At 36.7% G+C, this 18874-nt stretch overlaps 1 long non-coding RNA gene and 2 pseudogenes across 1 annotated transcript; 1 reads left to right on the top strand and 2 right to left on the bottom strand.

Moving 5' to 3' along the window:
* The first annotated feature begins 280 nt into the window (after window positions 1–280).
* LOC121746087 lies at window positions 281–5459 on the top strand (annotated as a pseudogene).
* A 5926-nt stretch (window positions 5460–11385) lies between these two features.
* Window positions 11386–11873, bottom strand: LOC121746236. Its single transcript, XR_006038949.1, has 2 exons — window positions 11783–11873; window positions 11386–11681 (listed from the first exon to the last, which is right to left on the bottom strand). It is a non-coding gene; the product is annotated as an uncharacterized LOC121746236 (long non-coding RNA).
* Window positions 11874–11889: 16 nt separating this feature from the next.
* On the bottom strand, window positions 11890–13594 carry LOC121746069 (annotated as a pseudogene).
* Between the last annotated feature and the right edge of the window lie 5280 nt (window positions 13595–18874).

Genomic DNA, 18874 nt, shown 5'->3' with positions numbered 1-18874 from the left:
ATCACAAATAAGACTATTTTTCGTACACAAATGGAGTAATATAAATAATTATTTTTCATAACAATTATTCGCTCCATTCTGGTTAAGATATTAATACTAATGGATATAAGATATTAATACTTGTTGGTTAATACATTTTAATTGAAAAGAGAAAATGTCGTGTAAATATTAAAGGCAGAGAGAGAGCGTTAAATGTTTTATGGTAAAGATAAAAAGTGATTGGATATGGAGATTAAACAAATTTCATTATCTCCAACAATTTATCCTAATTAAACATTGTGAATAAAATATTTCACTTTATATAAATAGAAGTTTTCATAAAATCAAACAAGAGTTTTCATCAACTCTACCTTGTATCTGGCGTGATGCTTGCAACAAGCTGTTGATCATTTTATTTTCCTTAAACAATGTCTATCAGCGAGGAATTCCAAGCTAGTAAGTAGTTTCATCTCTAGATTTCCTATTTGTTTTTTACTCGTGTAGTTTTTCGGAACCCGAGTTCGTCAGATTGACGTAATTTCCTTGAAAAATTCCCGTGAAATCGTTTAAATCTGTTAATCTGAATTGAAATTGGTCTGGTTTGCCTCTATTTGAAACGTTCCTTTTTACTTAATTGGGGAAGCCTAAGTTTTACAATTTTCATCTGATTTTAGGCGTTTTTTATTTTGGGAATCAAGTCGTGAATAATATGCTCTCTTTTGAATTGATTTATGCTGATGCTTCTTCTTGTTTGTTTTGTTATTGAAAAGATATTGAAGCCTTACCCAATATAATACAAAGGAAATATGCGCTGTTACGAGATTTGGATAAGAGCTTGCAAGGTATGTCACACCAGAAAATTACTACTCCTGTGTTTTTTTTGTTATCTTTAGTTCTTTCCTTTTTTGTTGATATGAATCATCACAGTCGTGGTAGCTGCAAACGAGATGCAAAGAGGATATAATCGAAGTTGTTTCATGGTTATCTTTAGTTCTTTCCTTTTGGTTGGAGTCGTGTAGTCACGCATGTTGGTAGCTTAGTTTTTTTAGGCGTCTTCGGTAGTCTGTTACGGACTCAAAGTCTAGGTTCTCTCTCATAACAGACTAGTCTTTTGGGCTCAGTTCTCCAGTTTGGTCTGTATCATAGTCACACATGTCGGTAGTTTAGTATGGTTTGGAGCCCTGACTATGTAATTCTCTCAAGGTTTGACCGAGGGTGGTTTGGAATTTTGAGAGCACACATGTTGGAATTGATAGATGACTGTACTTCCTTTGCTAGGAAAGTATATACTCCTTGGATGGTTGATAAGGATTGGTAATTTCTTTTGAACACCTTGGTATTGAACTACAATAGCTAAAGGCAAAGCCTTCCTTAGTGAATTAATTGTATGCTCTCTCTGTTCTAAGTTAATCGATTCGTATACATTTATGGACGTCTCAAGCTAAATGACTCATTCCTCTTTTGGCAAAAATCAATCCTTTAAACCTTCCTTATATTAGTCGTACTTTATTCTTTTTTTCATTTATTTAATTTATTCTCTCCATTAAATAATTTATTCTCTTTCTACTTAACTCACTAAACACCATCTTAAATCTCATGCCAAAAAGAAACGTCTCTATTAACTAGATTAACTTGGGACAAAGGGTATCTTTTATTTCCTACTTCTCTTACAATGTATTGCTTTTTGCTTACAAACAAACACGACCTTCTTCACTTTCATTCTCTTACACAGGACAACACAAACCATTTGATTGTACACTGCCCCCATTTGATTGTCAGTGAAAGTTCACCGCACCATTTTATACGCAGTGAAAGGCGGTGGTACTGAAATAACAATGAAACTAAAGATATAACAATGAAACTAAGATATGATAACTAGAAGACTCTTTCTTAACTAAGGATATCTAACAATCTAAAGGTGTCTTCAAGTGGTATCCATAGTCTTCTCTTTGCCCATCCATATGCTAAGACTCTTCTCTGCGTCTTCTCTCTTTCTTCTGTATTCCTCATTTGTGCACGAGCCGCATGAGCCACAAGTGCACGCTATCAAAGTGCATGACCAGGCCACCACGCTTAAAGTTTCTGGTGGCAGTGAGGTTGACGACTCTCCAAGGGTGGTTCCTCTTCCACCTTGAGAACAAGCTGTTTTTTAGCACCATTGCAGCTGATACGGATCATCACGGACGTGGAAACAGTAAACGAGATGTGAAGAGGATAGAGTCAGTTTTTTCGTGGTTATCTTTATTTCTTTCTTTTTGGTTAGAGTCTTGTAGTCATGGATGTCTTCGATTGTTTAGTTTTTTCAGGTATCTTTATTTTGCGTATCTCTAGTATTTGATTTGGTTAGAATTATTGGCTATTTCATTCCCTTGGGGTTTGAAAGGGGAGACAGTCTGGAATTTTAGTTTGTATTGGTACTTTGCTAAGGCATCTCAAGAGGAGTCTGTATTCCCGTCCAATTCAATCGTTCATTTATGAGTTGTATTGTCAATCCATTTGTGTGCATATTTTTATCTAACAGTTGCAGTGATTGTTCTCTGTCATTATCACTAACACCTTGTGTGAAACTGATCGGCAGTCTTTCAGTAGTTACTCTTATATTTTGTTTCTTGAAGGCTGCCTTTGTACTTGTTCAAACAGCATAAACTATTCAAGTCAGTGTCGAATAAAGTGAAATGGCTAGCTTCTACAAGTCTAATTTGTAAAATCTAAGCTTTCAACTCAGTGTCGTATACAGTAGAATGGTTTATAATATTTCACCATAGTGTTCTCTCACTGCATGCTAGATTCCCATATTTTAACTTTTCAACCTGTCTGCTACATAAACCAGGCAATACTGATAAAGTTTTGCTTGGGATATGAACTGGTTCCTTTCTTCTCAGCATTTCTGGATTTTCAAACGTGTAAGAAAAAATCCATGCAGAAACATTGTGGCCATGCTTTCTTGTCTCATTGATTTCCTGTATCATATATCAACAAACAGAAATTCAGAAGCAAAACGAACAGCACTGTGAACAGGAGATAGATGATATGAAGCGTGGTATAAAATCCGGTAGCATCACACCCAATTCTTCTCTTCTCAAATTTACAGACGATGCTGTAGATGAGCAAAAACATGCCATAAGGATTGCCGATGAGAAAGTAGAATTGGCGGTTCAGGCTTATGACTTGGTACTGAACCAACACTCCCTAATCTGTGTGGTGATTCTATATGATAGTGTGCTTTGTTTTTGAATGCGTATCAAGATATTTTCATCGTTCCTGATTGTATCTAATCATTACTTTAATCTTATTCCAATAATACTTGTTATAATTTATTAATTTCCTGTATGTGTATATATTAGCTCTGTTTGTTATTTCGTGTTTATGACTGGGGATACTAAGAACTTCTACTTTTAGCAGATGTATCTTGCTTTGGTTTCAAACAATATGTATATTGTTAAAGGGGGAGAGACCTGCACATGAACTGTTTAATTATTTGACAGACAAAATAGTAATGATCAGTTGGCAAACCAACACATCCCAACTGCTTCAAGAAAAGACTCTAAAGACACTTCTTGGAATTAAACGCATTAAACTCCCCTTTGCGTGGATCTTTGGCCAATGCCAATGCCGATGCTACTAAATGCAAGACATAGATAAACCCCTCACAAACCTCAAGGGTATTTATTCTAATCATTCCTACCATGAAACCAAATAGTCGAGAACTGATAAAGAAGACATAATGAAAGGACTGTAATCAAAACAAACTACTGGAAATAAGAAAGACTCTACTAACAAATATTCTCTTTCGCTCTTGATCCAACTCAGCAAAGAACGCAACCTTCCTTGGCCTCTCGTGTCGACCTTCAGCGGTCCATCCGTACTATCATTTATACTAGAGATACTGCAGGAAAGCCTGTTCACATAAAAAAATTAAATTGGATAACTGGAGAAATATACAGTTACCGTATTGCTTTTGATTATGGTAACACATAAACTGTGATCCGTACAAGACATGGAAACATGGGATATAATGAAAACATGGGATATAATGAATATCTATTGGTCAACAGGATGTTGTAGTTCTGGTACCAAGATTGGGATCCTTGTACAAATCTCATGAAACATGTTTTCTCTAATGCAGGAGTTTTAAAAGTTGATTTTTTTTGATTAAAAATCCTCTTGTTCAAATGTATAATTATAGAATGGTTATATGACCAATAGACTTGAATATCAAAATCGAAGATGTGTTGGATATGGAGAACCATCATAAATCCATGATATTGTGGTAAAAGAGGATTTCCTAAACACAAATGGGATTACTTTCTTGCATGTACTATAGAGCTTTCCTGGCTTAATCTGTGCATATAGCTTGTTGCCTTAACGAGTACTTTTTTTGATGGAAAAGGTAGACACTCACATTCAACAGCTTGATCAATACTTGAAGAAATTTGATGAGGATCTACGGCGTGGTATTCATCTAGTTGCTCTAATATAACTCTTTATCTGAATATGGTCCAGTTGCAGAGTGCCATCTGCTAATGTATACAATGAATATATATATCTTGTTTCTCACAGTTAATGTATCTTTTGGTATGAAATAGCCGAAAGGGATGCCATAGCTGCAACTCCTCCAACTCATTATATGAATGTCAAAGCTGGAAGGTCTGGCAAAACTAGCAATAGAGGGCGTAAGAAGTAAACCCTTACTCTGGACTCAAATAAATAGAATTCCTGTGCAATTGTCTAGAACTTTGCATGATTTGTATGTTCAGATTTCCCTTGTGAAGGTTACTTTTACCTAAATCCGAAAATTATGTGTTGTGTGAGAGTGTTAATTTAATTAAAACCTAAGTCATTCCCAACTCCCACACAGAAGAAAAAGAGGAGAAACTGCGAGCAGGCAATGATGCTGTATGTGATAATCCTTGTTGGCTAGTGCGCTTTAGGTTTGTATCTCAGTTTTCGAAAATATTGTAAATTCTCTGGGATGTCAGCTACAGGAATGAATGTAAATAGCTAGTCGGGAGCCAGTCTATCTGTTGATGGAAAGAACTATTGTTGTCTTATGGAAATATTTTTGGAGCCTTATGAGTGCAAGTATATGATTTTTGATTGAGTAAATGTAATCTTTTATGCAGGACGTGCGTTGCAGCAGCAAATGTATCTGTGGTCTCACCCTCTGGAACTGGTGCAACGACTGCAGCAAATCCCAGCATGGAATTAGATCTGCCTGTTGACCCAAATGAGCCCACGTATTGTTTTTGCAACCAGTGAGCTATGGTGAAATGGTTGCATGTGACAATCCCGATGTGTAGTAAACAACTCCTCCTTGCTTCTTTCCCACCTTTGAGTAGAGATGACAAAATTTGCGGCTTTTGTATGCAGTGCAAGATAGAATGGTTCCATTATGGCTGTGTTGGGCTTAAAGAACAGCCAAAAGGCAAATGGTATTGTCAGATTGTGTCGGGAGCCAAAGGCGTAGGAAAGTGAGATAACGTGACTCTGACTTGCTTCCCAAGTAATACTTAGTATGTTAATAAAAACTTCCACGTTTCCGAATTTGAACTACAAAGTCATGACTGAATTTGCGGGGTAAAGCGATGCTACTTTGCTACAGATATATGAAGAGTGATATTGCATTGTCCCGACTTCATGCAATATAGCACCCTTGATAATGTACTCTCGTTCTGCTGTAAACTCTGATATTAACGATGAGAGTGGAGTTATCAAAGATTAGATTATTCATATTAATTTAGATCAAGTTTAATAGTGTTTGATTTGATTTGATTTGATTTGATTTGATTATCTTGTTAGATTAGATGTTCTCAATTTAGAGTAACTTAAAATTCCAGCTTATGCAGTTAGGCGTCTAGTATTGCAGCTCACTGTTACTCATCTTACAAGGATAATAGTTTCTTAGTATTCTTGTTAGAAAAATAGCCTATTATTTATTTTTAGACAGAGCGTATGTAAATGCAATAGCTACTTAAGATGAAAATTGTGCTGAGAATATTTATTCTTTTGTAAGCAGGTTGTGTTTGAATTGGTAGATAGGACAATTAGAGTGCATTTAATGGCCCTATTTGGCGTTATGATTTGGTGGTAAATTTTTTGCGACCCGCTCAATGGCAAGAGCATATTGAATTCAAGGCTGAAAATTACTGTTTTATTGTCATTAAAATTCAGTGATAATAATCTATGTAACACTATTTCAATCTTAAATTCCATGGAATTAATAATTTAGCTCACAGTTTTGGAAATATAGATAAATTTCAGAGGATAGGTTTTATAATTTCCTACTATAGTGTGGCTTTAAATAACAAATCAAACTGTGTTATTAAGGACTATAGATAACCTATCATCAATTCAAACACCATAATAAAAATAGAAAACCAAGAAAAAACATTATTGCAAAATAGTTGTGTTCTTATCAAAATGAAAATAAACTCCAATTCCAAACACCCCTTTTAAGCTTATAGAATTATTTTAATGGGCTGTGCATATAGTGTTTGGTTTTCCATTGGACTTTCATAAAAAGTAGGTAGAATGATATTCTTATCCTTCACTTGACAATTATATTCCACCTTATCCTCACTTAAATAATACACTTAGGCAAAGCTCAATCAGATTTATTGCTGCTTTCTACTTTTATGTACTTTTTCACCTCATCAAAATAGTCCTCTATTCATTCATTTTGCTCCGTCTCACCACAAATTAGCCGATTTTAGAGTCTCTCTGTCCACCATTAAATATTCCATTTTTCTTTTTCCATTCATCCGCCATTAAGTTAAATTTCACTTTTACCACTTTTGGCTAGTGGTACCCACCTTCCACTAACTTTTCATCACATTTTTTTACAAAGTCAAACATATTTTAAAATCGAGCCGATACATGTATTGGCGGACGGAGGGTGTATTTCGTAAATTTTCTCTACTAAAATACTCAAATTACCTTTTCTTTCTATCTCCGTATTACTTAAGCAATTTCGCATTAAAACTCGTGTCATCCCTAAAGTCTCTGCTTTTATGCGACGGAGGGAGTATTAATTTTATAGTAATTGTAAATAGAATGAGTTGGTGGAATGTTATGCCACTTACTAAAAATAGTAAAAATGAAATGAGACATTTATTGAGGACCCTCCAAATTAATAAATACGTGACATTTAATGGGGACCAGAAGGAATACAAGAAGGGGCCAAGGTAGTGAGAGGATGCGACTAAAGTGTAAAACAATCGTCTATGTATGACGACCCAGAATTAACCAACGAAATTGACTATAAATAATGAAAAAAAACACCAAATATTTTATCTTAGACAAATGCATGAAGAGAGGACATTAAATCGCCTCGACTCAATATAAATGCTGAACACTGTACAATTACCTACGAGTTAATTAACCAACATCTACTACCTTCATGAAATTAGATAAATAAATAAACCAATAAGTACTCAGATATTATGCACACCTTCACACAAATTGAAAAGACTTTGTAAAGGAGTGATAACGATAATAACATCTTTTTTCTGAACCCAATTAACAAAAATAAAGAAAAAAAAAGAGGAAAGAAAACAAGCAAGCCATAGAACCCTAAATCAATATGTGAAGGGGTGAATGTATAATTTCGATGCCTATAGGCATGCAAATCGCGCATGGAATCGGAAAATGTTTTTTTTTAACAATGTTGGGATTTAATGAAGATTGGTAAGCTCATTGTGATGGGAATTGCTTGGGTGCTGTCACTCACACAACGCTATAATCCAATTCGTGTATATATTTCGCAGAAACGTGAAACCAAAGTAGGCGATAAAGTAGCCGGAAGGTATGGAAATAAAGGTATCATTTCAAAAAATTTGCCTAGACAAAATATGCCTTAACTGCAAGATGAAAAACCTGACATTGCATACACACAGTACAACACACACACACATAAATCACTCACTACAACGCAAACCAGTGTTTTACAAACCGAACCACAACGATCGAGAACCAGAAACCGGTTTTTATCTTTAAAATGCTTTGTCCAATTTTTTTTTCCAAAACGAGTGCAATAAATAAATGACTCAAGCAACGTGGGACGAATGGAGTATGTACCTAAAGGAATCAAACCCAGGACCTCTTGTCTAGAAATCAACGTCTCTACCACTCCACCACATGTACTTGAATGAAATTTTGTGAACCTTAATTATTCTTATACATTTAACATGTAACTTTTTTGTCCACACAAATTAATAATTTAATTTATATTTTCTTAAATAATTGTTAGTTGTGATATATTAAATTTTAATTTCTATCCACTAAATTAATATGAAATTTATCAATTTATATATAAAATATGTAATCCCTCTATTCCATAATAGTTGAGTCATTTTTTCTATTTTGGGCATTCCATAGTAGTAGAGTTATATCATTTTTTAATAAAAGTAACACATTCTCACTCTTACTTTTCCCTCTCTCTTTGCTTTAGTCTCTATACTTTATCTCCTACTTTATTAGCATTTTTTAACTTAATACATTACACACCTTTTTCATAATCTTCGTACTGGAAAGAAATGTCTCCTCTACTATGGAACAGAGGGAGTACTTTTTTAGCTACACTAATAATAATTTATGTATTTATTTAAATTTTATAATTCAATTATTTTAAATATTCTTCATAATTAAATAATTATATATACAACGATGAATATGTTTTTATACGTATATTGATTATAATTTATTACTAATGAAATTTAATATATTTTGTAATTTGACCGGATGGACTGGTTAAATTACTAGTCGAACCTTTTTACCTTGCAAATAGATATAACTAATACCGGTTCACTCACTGGCCCAGTTTTTAAAACATTGCCGCAAACACACTACACATATACACATACACAATACCCATCATTACACACACAATATATTGTGGATGATAAAGAGATGAATCAAAAATAGATTATTTTTTTTATAATAAAGAGCATAGACATACTATAATGAAGACATAAAAATTACTCTCTCCGTCCGCCCTCTATTAATTGTCCACTGTTATCATTTTCATCCGCTCTCTATTAATTGTCCACTTTCACTTTTTCCATAAATGGTAAGTAGGTCCCACATTTCACTAACCTATTCAACTCATATAGTATTATAAAATCAATAAATAAAAGTGAGACTCATATTTCACTAACTTTTAACTCAATTTCTTTTACATTTCTTAAAATCCGTGCCGGAATCAAAGTGGACAATTAATGGGGAACGGAGGGAGTACAAAATAATGATATATTAACACAATAAAACATATATAAAGAAAATCCAAAAATAATATAATAGACAGAGAAAATATAACAATAGAAAAATAAAATGAAATAAAATAAATTGAAACTAACGGTCAACATAAAAAAGAGAATTAAAAAATATTTTTATAGTTATACATTGTGTAAGGTCCTGGATTGACAATTATCTTATATTGATAATTGATAACTATCTCAACAACCTATGTTATAGATGTTAATATGAAGACATTTCTATGTCAACTAATTGCAGTTGACATACATATGCTTTCTGTTGGAATCTAGATTTTTACATGTCAACAGAAGACATGTGTATGTCAACTATATTTAATTGAAATATAAATATATTCGTGTTGATATTCATAACATAGGTTGTTGATATAATTGTCAGTTATCAATTTAAAATAGTTATCGATCATATTCCATCGTAGATATTGCTATGTATTGTGCATATATTTGTGGGTACCCCCAGTGTATATATTGCTATGTATTGTGCATATATTTGTGGGTATTCAATAAGTATGTACAATGTGAGTGTAGTTGCATGTATAGTGTGCGAATTGTGTGGGGTTTAGTGTGTATTTGTATTATGTGTGTTGTGTATATTCGATTAGTGTTTGTATTGTGTTTATTCATGAAGCATGTGTTGATATGTAAGTAGTGTGCGAGGGTGCTAACTCATACTTAAATTTCTAACTACAACTAAATGAAAGGAATTAGATTATCAAATCAAGGGTTAAGATCACTCAATTCTAAGTAATGATACAGTGTACAAAAAATGTCAATTAGGATTTTAATGTCAATTAACAACAAATTAGTTGTAACTAACTATTAAAAAATACTCCACATATATCAAAACTTTAAATGCTATAACTATCTCGATTCAAATTATATTTTTGCACCACATATATCAAATTAAAGATAATTTTATAAGGATTCTAACAAGATCCTACATGCATATGTAAATTTTGATAAAATTTCATAAATGTTTATATATTTTGTAAAACGGTTTTATATTATTACAACTTGCATAATATGTCAATATAATGCTTGTAAAATGTCAATAAGAAATAATGTTGACATTGCCATGTCTTCATGTTGATATATGTAATACATTATATTGACAGTGTATTCTGAAACCCTAAATTTGACAGTTGTTATCATCTTTTTCATACTTCCCTCCGTCTCAAGGTAGTTGAGGCATTTCTTTTGCGCACGAGATTTAAAAAATTGATTTGTTAATAGTTAAAACGGAGACAGTAAGTAAGAGAGAAGATCTGAGGGTAAAGTAAGAGAGAAAAGAGATTTTACTAAAAGAAGAAATGACACAACTACCTTAAAACAAACTAAAAAAGGAATACGACTCAACTACCTTATGACGGAAGGAGTATTAAAACAAGAAAAAACAAAATTATACATGGCAATTTATAAACCTTTAGATCTTTAAAATCCTAAGGTCTTAAATTAATCGTACTCTCTCCGTCTGCCAGAAGGAGTCTCATTTGAATTCGGCACAAATTTTAAGAAATATAAAAGAAAGTGAATGAGAAAAGATAATGGATTGTGAGACTCATTTTTATATACTCCTTCGTCCCATAAAAATATGTATACTTTCCTTTTTCATCCGTCTCACAAAAATATGTGCATTGGAAAGTTATTTCAATTTATTACCCATATACATCAACTTATTTACAACTTATACCACCATTAAACACTACTAATAATGTGGGTCCCATTATCTACTAACACTATTTTAACTACCCTTCCCCTCCTATCTCCTACTTAACCAATTTTGTCTTAATTCTCGTGCCATACCAATTGACCATATATGTTTATAGAACGGATGAAGTATTAATTTTATAATAGAATGTGAATGGAATGAACTAGTGATAAAAAATGCGTATCTACAATTTAAAATAAAAGTGAACTTGGACTTTTAATGACGGACGAGGTAAATAGATAGCAATTAAGAAATAGCAATTGATTATATGCTCGGCGTGGATAATTCTTTCAAATTTAATTTTATTTTACCAAACAAATAGTAATTTAGAATTATAATTCAAATATAATTCCAATTTCAAATCAGTTAAAAGCAAAATCAATAAAATAGTGATATATAATTTCTTGAGAGTGAAAATGAGATGAAAAGTGACGGAGATAAATAATTAATGGACAATTCCAAAACAATTGAGTCTAACTAACACTAACCCTACCAAAATCAAATCCAAAACCAAACCAACTCGCCCCATCATTGCATCCCGCTTAAAAATAACACAACTCTCTTTTATTCTTTTCTGCTGTTAAACAATTGTTAAGCAGCATTCCATCACCTCACCTCAGTAGTCCATGCCACCCATTCCTCCGCCGCCCATTGGTGGTCCAGCCTTCACCTCTGTCGGTTGCTCTACCACAATCGCCTCTGTTGTTGTCATCAATGAAGAGACACTGCCAAACACAGCAATTATAGCCGAACATCGGTCATGGGAGAGACAAAGAGGAATATTCGTATAGTTCTATTTATCCATAGAGAGTCGGGGGGGTTTTACCTAGCAGCATCAACGAGCACAGTTCTAATGACCTTCAACGGGTCAATGATTCCAGCCTTTACCATATCCACGTATCACCACAATTTATACGTACATTTTAGGATTCAGAGCATATAACCGCACACAATCTCTGTTGAAAAGCGCGGTATTATTATGTATCCATATTACCCTTAGCTGCATCATATCCGAGGTCTGGATTTTCTGATTCCAACAATTTGCCAACCACAACGGCTCCCTCCACACCGGCATTTGATGCAATTGTGTAAACCGGCGTCTGCATTTACAAAACCTAGTACGTCAGGGCAGAGGTCGAGATATATCTAGTGCCATTACTATAATGGATCATATCATCAAATCATACCTTCAAAGCATTTTGAATAATTTGGACACCAATCTTCTGATTGAAGTTGGCTGTTGGTAGCTTCTCCAATTCTTTGGCTGCGTACAGGAGAGCAACACCTCCACCTATAATATAATACGAAGATCATCTCAGCATCTCTTTCCTGATTGTTCAGCCAAAAAATTAAAAACCGTGGTGAAACAGGAAACGTACCGGGCACAATCCCTTCCTCTACAGCTGCTTTTGTGGCGTTAAGAGCATCAGTCACTCTCTTTCTTCTCACCAACTTCTGCTTCGCTGGCTCCTCCAATCTGAGAGAATGGTTTAAAATTTTAGTCATATCCATCTCATTTAAGAAAAAAACTTTTTTGATGACACAGGCGATTCAAGAGAGCAAAAAGTAACCTTTAGCACAGCTACACCGCCGGAGAGCTTGGCAAGCCTTTCTTGCAACTTCTCCTTGTCATAATCGGAAGTGCTCAATTCAACTGCTGACCTGATCTGCATTTATAGAACATACATGTAAACATGGATAAAAGAAACGGAGAAATCAAAAAGTTATTATAATCATAGCTCAAAAGCAGCACTGTCAGAATTAACACAAACCTGCTCGCATCTTTCTTCAATGGATTTCTTCTCACCAGATCCATCAAGAATAACAGTATCATCCTTTGATATGGTTATCTGTGAAGGACAAACACCAGATCAGCTAAACCCGTAAAATGCAGGCAGGTTAAGACAACGACAAATAAGTCTAGCAGATCTAACCTTCTTGCACGATCCCAGTATATCCAGTTCCACATCATCCAAGTTCATTCCAAGCTCTTCCGTTATGACCTGTCCACGTGAATTTTATTACAAAAAATGCAACACCAAATAAAATCATTGCATAAAAAAGAAGATTACAACATGATACATACTTGGCCCCCAGTTAAAACAGCAAGATCCTGCAAGCCCGATTTCCTGTTCTCACCGAACCCAGGGGCTTTGATTGCACAGACCTTGATTCCAGCTCGAAGCTTGTTAAGGATAAGAGTGGCCAGTGCATCACTTTCCACATCCTCCGCGACTATCAGAAGTGGCCTTTGCCTCTGTACAGATAGACACATCAGCTCAACAACATATTTACATCTACTTTGAACTTCAGAGCTAAAACAAATAAGCATACCTTCAAAGCCAATTCAAGGACTTTAACAATAGCATTTATGCTAGAGATTTTCTTCTCATAAATAAGAATAAGAGGATCCTCCAATTCCTATCAATGGGAAGAGCCAAATGTTAAACAATTCAAGAAGATGGGAAAATGATTTTCTTCAAGCTAGTATGACTTCAAAAGAAAACCTTGTTCGGGTATTTTTAAACACTAACACATTTCTGAGTCTTCGGGTTTGTGATGAAGTATGGGGAGATATAGCCTCTGTCGAGCTTCATACCCTCAACTACAAGACCAAATTAGCCAAACACATTTATTTGATTAGTATGCTACAGATGTACACAAAACAATAAACACAGAGAAAGCAGCCCACACTTGAAAGCAAACAATTATATGATTGCTCCTTTGAATTCTCTCTACAATATCATTGGTCTTATTCATTAAGGAAATTATAAAATTTCAGAATCTATGGATGAATTGTGCAAATCTATTTATTCATGAACATGCCAAATACCCTCTCCGTCCCACAAGAATATACACTCTTTTCCTTTTTAGTCCGTCCCACAACAATATGCGGGTAGCATGAGTAAACTTAATATAAAGAAATAACTTTATTGGTGACACAATCAACATATAGTCCAGATACTACGAAGGTAGAATATGTGCCTAAGAAATTATCGTAAAACTTGTGCCCTAAGAACACATTCTGCCTTCATCTATTTACTGACGCGAAAACAACCCTAACCCCCTCTTGCTCTTGGTGCGATATTTTCAACCTTTTGAGGTATGTTTTGTTATAAATTGCTTATATTTTGTTAATACTTTATGCATCTTATACCTTATTTTGTTGGAAATTATCATTTTGGTGCAATTTTATTTTCTTGTTTAATTATGTTATTTGTTGAAATTTGTTTTACAGTTTAGGCAATTTGATGGAAATTTAGTAGGTTTGGCCAATATGAGATTTTTGGCTAATTACAAACATTATCAATCTTTCACAATTAATTTGAATGGCAAGTTCATCCAAGAGACGTGTTAGTTGTATTATTGTCACGCCCGCATTTCCTAAGGATAGGAAGTACAGTGGACCGCGACTAGGGGAGGAATAAAGAAGCGGGGAAGAAAGGGGAGAACAAGAATACTTGACCCGAAAACGTTTAATTAGAGGAAGTTCACTTCAAAACAATGTACTGTAGCGACATTTCTAAAGTTAAAGTAAACAGAGTTTAAATGGAAACATTGTATCGGATTACAAAGCAGCGGAAAAGACCAAGAGATAGATAATGCCGGGTATGACGACACGACACCATCCAAAAGGCAAAGTAAAAACACAATTTTGACTTTAATTGCTCAACATCCGTCATCCCCATCGTCGCTCAACCTGCACATTAAGAAAACAACATGCAGGGCTGAGTACTTATTGCACTCAGTGGACACACGCCAAAATCATAGTTTGTCATGCCATATCAGTGTAACCTTGGGGTTTTAAGTGTAAGAAAATAACCCAAGTACACTAAAACATATTTCATAAATTCGACTGCGCAGTCATTTTCAGATATTGCCACCCTTATTCCCACCATCATACACTATCTGATCCAACGGGTGACAAGGGGCGTGGCCACACCCCAGGTCAACTAGACCGGCCAACTTGCTCTCAGATGGCTCCCGATCTCGTGTACACTAGCCTGAGGGTTCGCAGCCCAACAGACCCGAATTCGATTAAACATATGTGGTAAACCACTTCAGATAGGTTTCAAAACAAAACAGTTGGCAAGACAAACAGTTCATCTCCATAAACATTTCCGGAACAGCGTCCGTATTAAAGATAACCCACAAAATAGTAAGGTAGAAAAGCCCACCTCAATTGCTTAGCTTTTAAATAGTTCCCTTCTTCAACCACAATTTCCTCGTAAAAGATCACCCTTTTGAAAGATAAATAAATATCATAATTAGAGTCAGGAAAGACGAGGTTTAAACGACAATGCATGATTCCTACGTGGATGACTTCAACATCTAGCACGTTACACGTACACACACTTAACAACATCTTATAAGCCAATCACACAAAATCACACGTCCGGAACACACCACGCACGCACCCGACACGCATACAACGTACTCAAGACGCGCACACGACACACACGCAACACTCATACTCCCGGCATACCCTCACTGTGCAAACGGCTCACTTGGCTCGGAAAAGGTTCGGAAAATGGATCGGCGTCTCGGCCTGGCTCGGTATCTCGGCCGACCGTCTCGGCTGCCTGGCTCGGCACCTCGGCCGACTGTCTCGGCCGCCTGGCTCGGCACCTCGGCCGACCGTCTCAGCCGCCTGGCTCGGCACCTCGGCCGACCGTCTCGGCCGCCTGGCTCGGCACTGGCTCGGCACCTGGCCCGATCAAGTGTACACCCGTTTTCCCCCAACCCACGATTCTCAAACCTTAAACGACATTCCCACCATACATTCTACATCCCAAAACACACCCAAACCCATGGGATCAACCCTTCAAAACTCTCCACAACACTGCCCTAGGCCGAACCCCAAAACTCTCGGCCAACACACACAAACCACCCGAACCAAACGCTGTTTTCCCCGAGCCATCACCTGGCCAAACACATCCACATACCTCACACTATCGAAGCACCCAGAATCACCCCCATTGCACACAAATACATCCCCCAAAAACATACATCCATCAGAAAAGTGCAGTTCACTTACAAAAATCATTATAAAATCATCCGACATCCAATGAAGCTGAAATTTACACACCACACAGAAGACACACCAAAGTTTAAACAGTTAAAATTTCGTACTAAAAGAAGATCGTTTGCTCAGTCAAAAAGGGATCGGAACCCACTGTCAGTCACCACCGAAGACATACCCCACACAAACACATAATCACAAAGCCTATTCAGCATCTAAAACATTCAAAACGTCCTAAATGCATGTGTTTTCGAAATTATCATGAGTTAGGGTCTTGGGTTACCTTTCCCGGATAGTTCAAAGTAGTTCAAACGCTTTACTTCCTCTTCCGACTCCGATTCACAACGAGAGAGAGTAACACCTTGAAGAATCCAAGATTCGATGAGAGGGAGTGAAAGGAAAAAGGTGAGAACCGAGGGGGAGAAAGAGAGAAGCCTTACCGGTGAGAGAACAACTTCGAGAGAGAGAGAAATGAGCGACGGTGAGAGGGAAAGGTTGAGAGAGAGTAGATAGTTTTTTTTTCTATTTTGGATCGGTTGTGAGGAGTGGGGAGAGGTTGAGAAATTAGTGGGAGAGGGGGAGGGGTTTTCGAAAAAGAGAGAGGGAGAGGGAGAGAAAACAATTAGTTAATTAGGATGTTTAATTCATTGATTAATTAATTATCCCAACTAACAAATGCTTAGGTAAAAACATATCCACAAAAAAAAACAAAAAAAAATAAAATAAACAAATAAGATTTACCAACCATATCTTAAACAAGATATTCACAAAAAATCAAACCTTACTTAAAAGAATAAAATTCTATATTTTTTTTTTTTTCGGGTATTACATTCCTCCCACCTTAAAAGAAATTTCGTCTCGAAATTTGCCTAGATTACTCAAACAGCTCCGGAAACTTCTCTCTCATCTTATCTTCTAATTCCCATGTTGCTTCTTCGACCCCATGATTCCTCCACCGTACTTTCACCGAAACAATTGACTTATTCCTCAATTCTTGCACCCTTCGATCCAAAATAGCCTCGGGCTTCTCCTCATAACTTAGATCGGGATTTAGGACCATCATCTCTTCTTGGTGAACTATGTGTGTGGGGTCAAACACGTACTTCCTCAATTGTGACACATGGAAGACGTTGTGCATATTTCCAAAGTTTGGTGGTAGGGCCAATCTGTATGCTACCGCGCCGACTCTATCCAAAATCTCGTACGGACCGATAAATCGGGGTCTCAGCTTTCCTTTCACACCAAAACGAGTTATTCCCTTAGAAGGGGAAACTTTCAGAAAGACCTTTTCTCCGACCTCGAATTGTAAATCGGTCCTTCGAACATCCGCATATGTTTTCTGTCGATCCTGTGCCTCCTTGATCCTCCCACGGATTTGTCAGACAATCTCTATCATCTCTTCTACAGAGTCTGGTCCGAGAATTCTTCTCTCACCCACTTCATCCCAATAAAGTGGCGATCTACACTTCTTTCCATACAATGCCTCATATGGAGCCATCTTGATAGTCGCTTGGTAACTATTATTGTAAGCGAACTCAACCAATGGCAATACTTCTTCCCAACCCCAACCTCGATCTAGCACCACGGCTCGCAGCATATCCTCTAAGGCTTGAATCGTTCTCTCTGACTGCCCATCGGTTTGTGGGTGGAAGGCAGTACTAAAATTCAATTTAGTCCCCAACTCGCGCTGCAGGCTCGTCCAAAACCTAGAAGTAAATTTGGCATCGCGATCGGATGTAATTGTCGCTGGTACTCCATGCAAGCGTATAATCTCCCGCACATATATTTTAGCCAACTCGTTGGATCCATAAGTAGCACGAACCGGTACAAAATGAGCAGATTTGGTGAGACGATCTATAATCACCCAAATCACAGTGTTTCCTCGCTGGGATTTTGGCAGTCCTATCACAAAGTCCATTGCAATATGTTCCCACTTCCATTCTGGAATCTCAAGGGGTTGCAATCTCCCATAGGGCCGTTGGTGTAGCGCCTTTACTTGTTGACATGCCAGGCATCTCTCCACAAATGCTGCAACATGCTTTTTCATACCGTTCCACCAAAATTGCCTCTTCATGTCTTGATACATCTTGGTACTTCCTGGGTGAGCAGCGTATGTGGTTTCATGTGCTTCTCTCATGATTTCGATCCTCAGGCCTTCATCCTTAGGCACACACAACCTTCCCTTGTATGTGAGACCATTATCCGCTGCCTCACGAAAGTTTCCGGGTTCACCCGTCCTCACTTCTGAGCGAATCTTCTCTAGTAACGTATCTCGCCGTTGAGCTTCCACAATTCTGGCTCTTAAGTTGGGTTCCATCACCAACGTGGCTACTATTCCTTCCACAGTCTCGGGCATTCTCACTACTTCCAACCGCATCTTACTGAACTCTTGGATTAGACTCTCCTCGATAGTAAGAAAGGTGGCCAGCTGTGATTGAGACTTCCTACTAAGAGCATCGGCCACTACGTTTGCTTTTCCCGGATGGTAATTTATACCACAATCGTAGTCCTTCACCAACTCGAGCCACCTACGTTGGCGCATGTTCAACTCCTTTTGCTCAAAGAAGTACTTTAGACTCTTATGGTCCGTATATATCTCACAACGGACTCCATAGAGATGATGTCTCCAGATCTTCAGTGCGTGTACCACGGCTGCCAGTTCTAAGTCATGTGTCGGATAGTTCAGCTCATGGGGCTTCAATTGTCTCGATGCATATGCAATCACTTTCCCCTTCTGCATAAGCACACATCCAAGTCCCACCTTTGACGCATCCGTGTACACCGCATAGTCAGTCCCTGACTCCGGTACAGCTAGAATTGGTGCGGTGGTCAATTTCTCCTTCAACAACTGAAAGCTCGCCTCACATTCTGGTGTCCAAATCATCTTGACTCCCT

The sequence above is a fragment of the Salvia splendens genome, chromosome 1, assembly GCF_004379255.2.
Source record: "Salvia splendens isolate huo1 chromosome 1, SspV2, whole genome shotgun sequence".
Classification (NCBI taxonomy): domain Eukaryota; kingdom Viridiplantae; phylum Streptophyta; class Magnoliopsida; order Lamiales; family Lamiaceae; genus Salvia; species Salvia splendens.
Note: the sequence above shows the minus strand (reverse complement) of the source record. Positions and strands in the feature narration are given on the sequence as shown.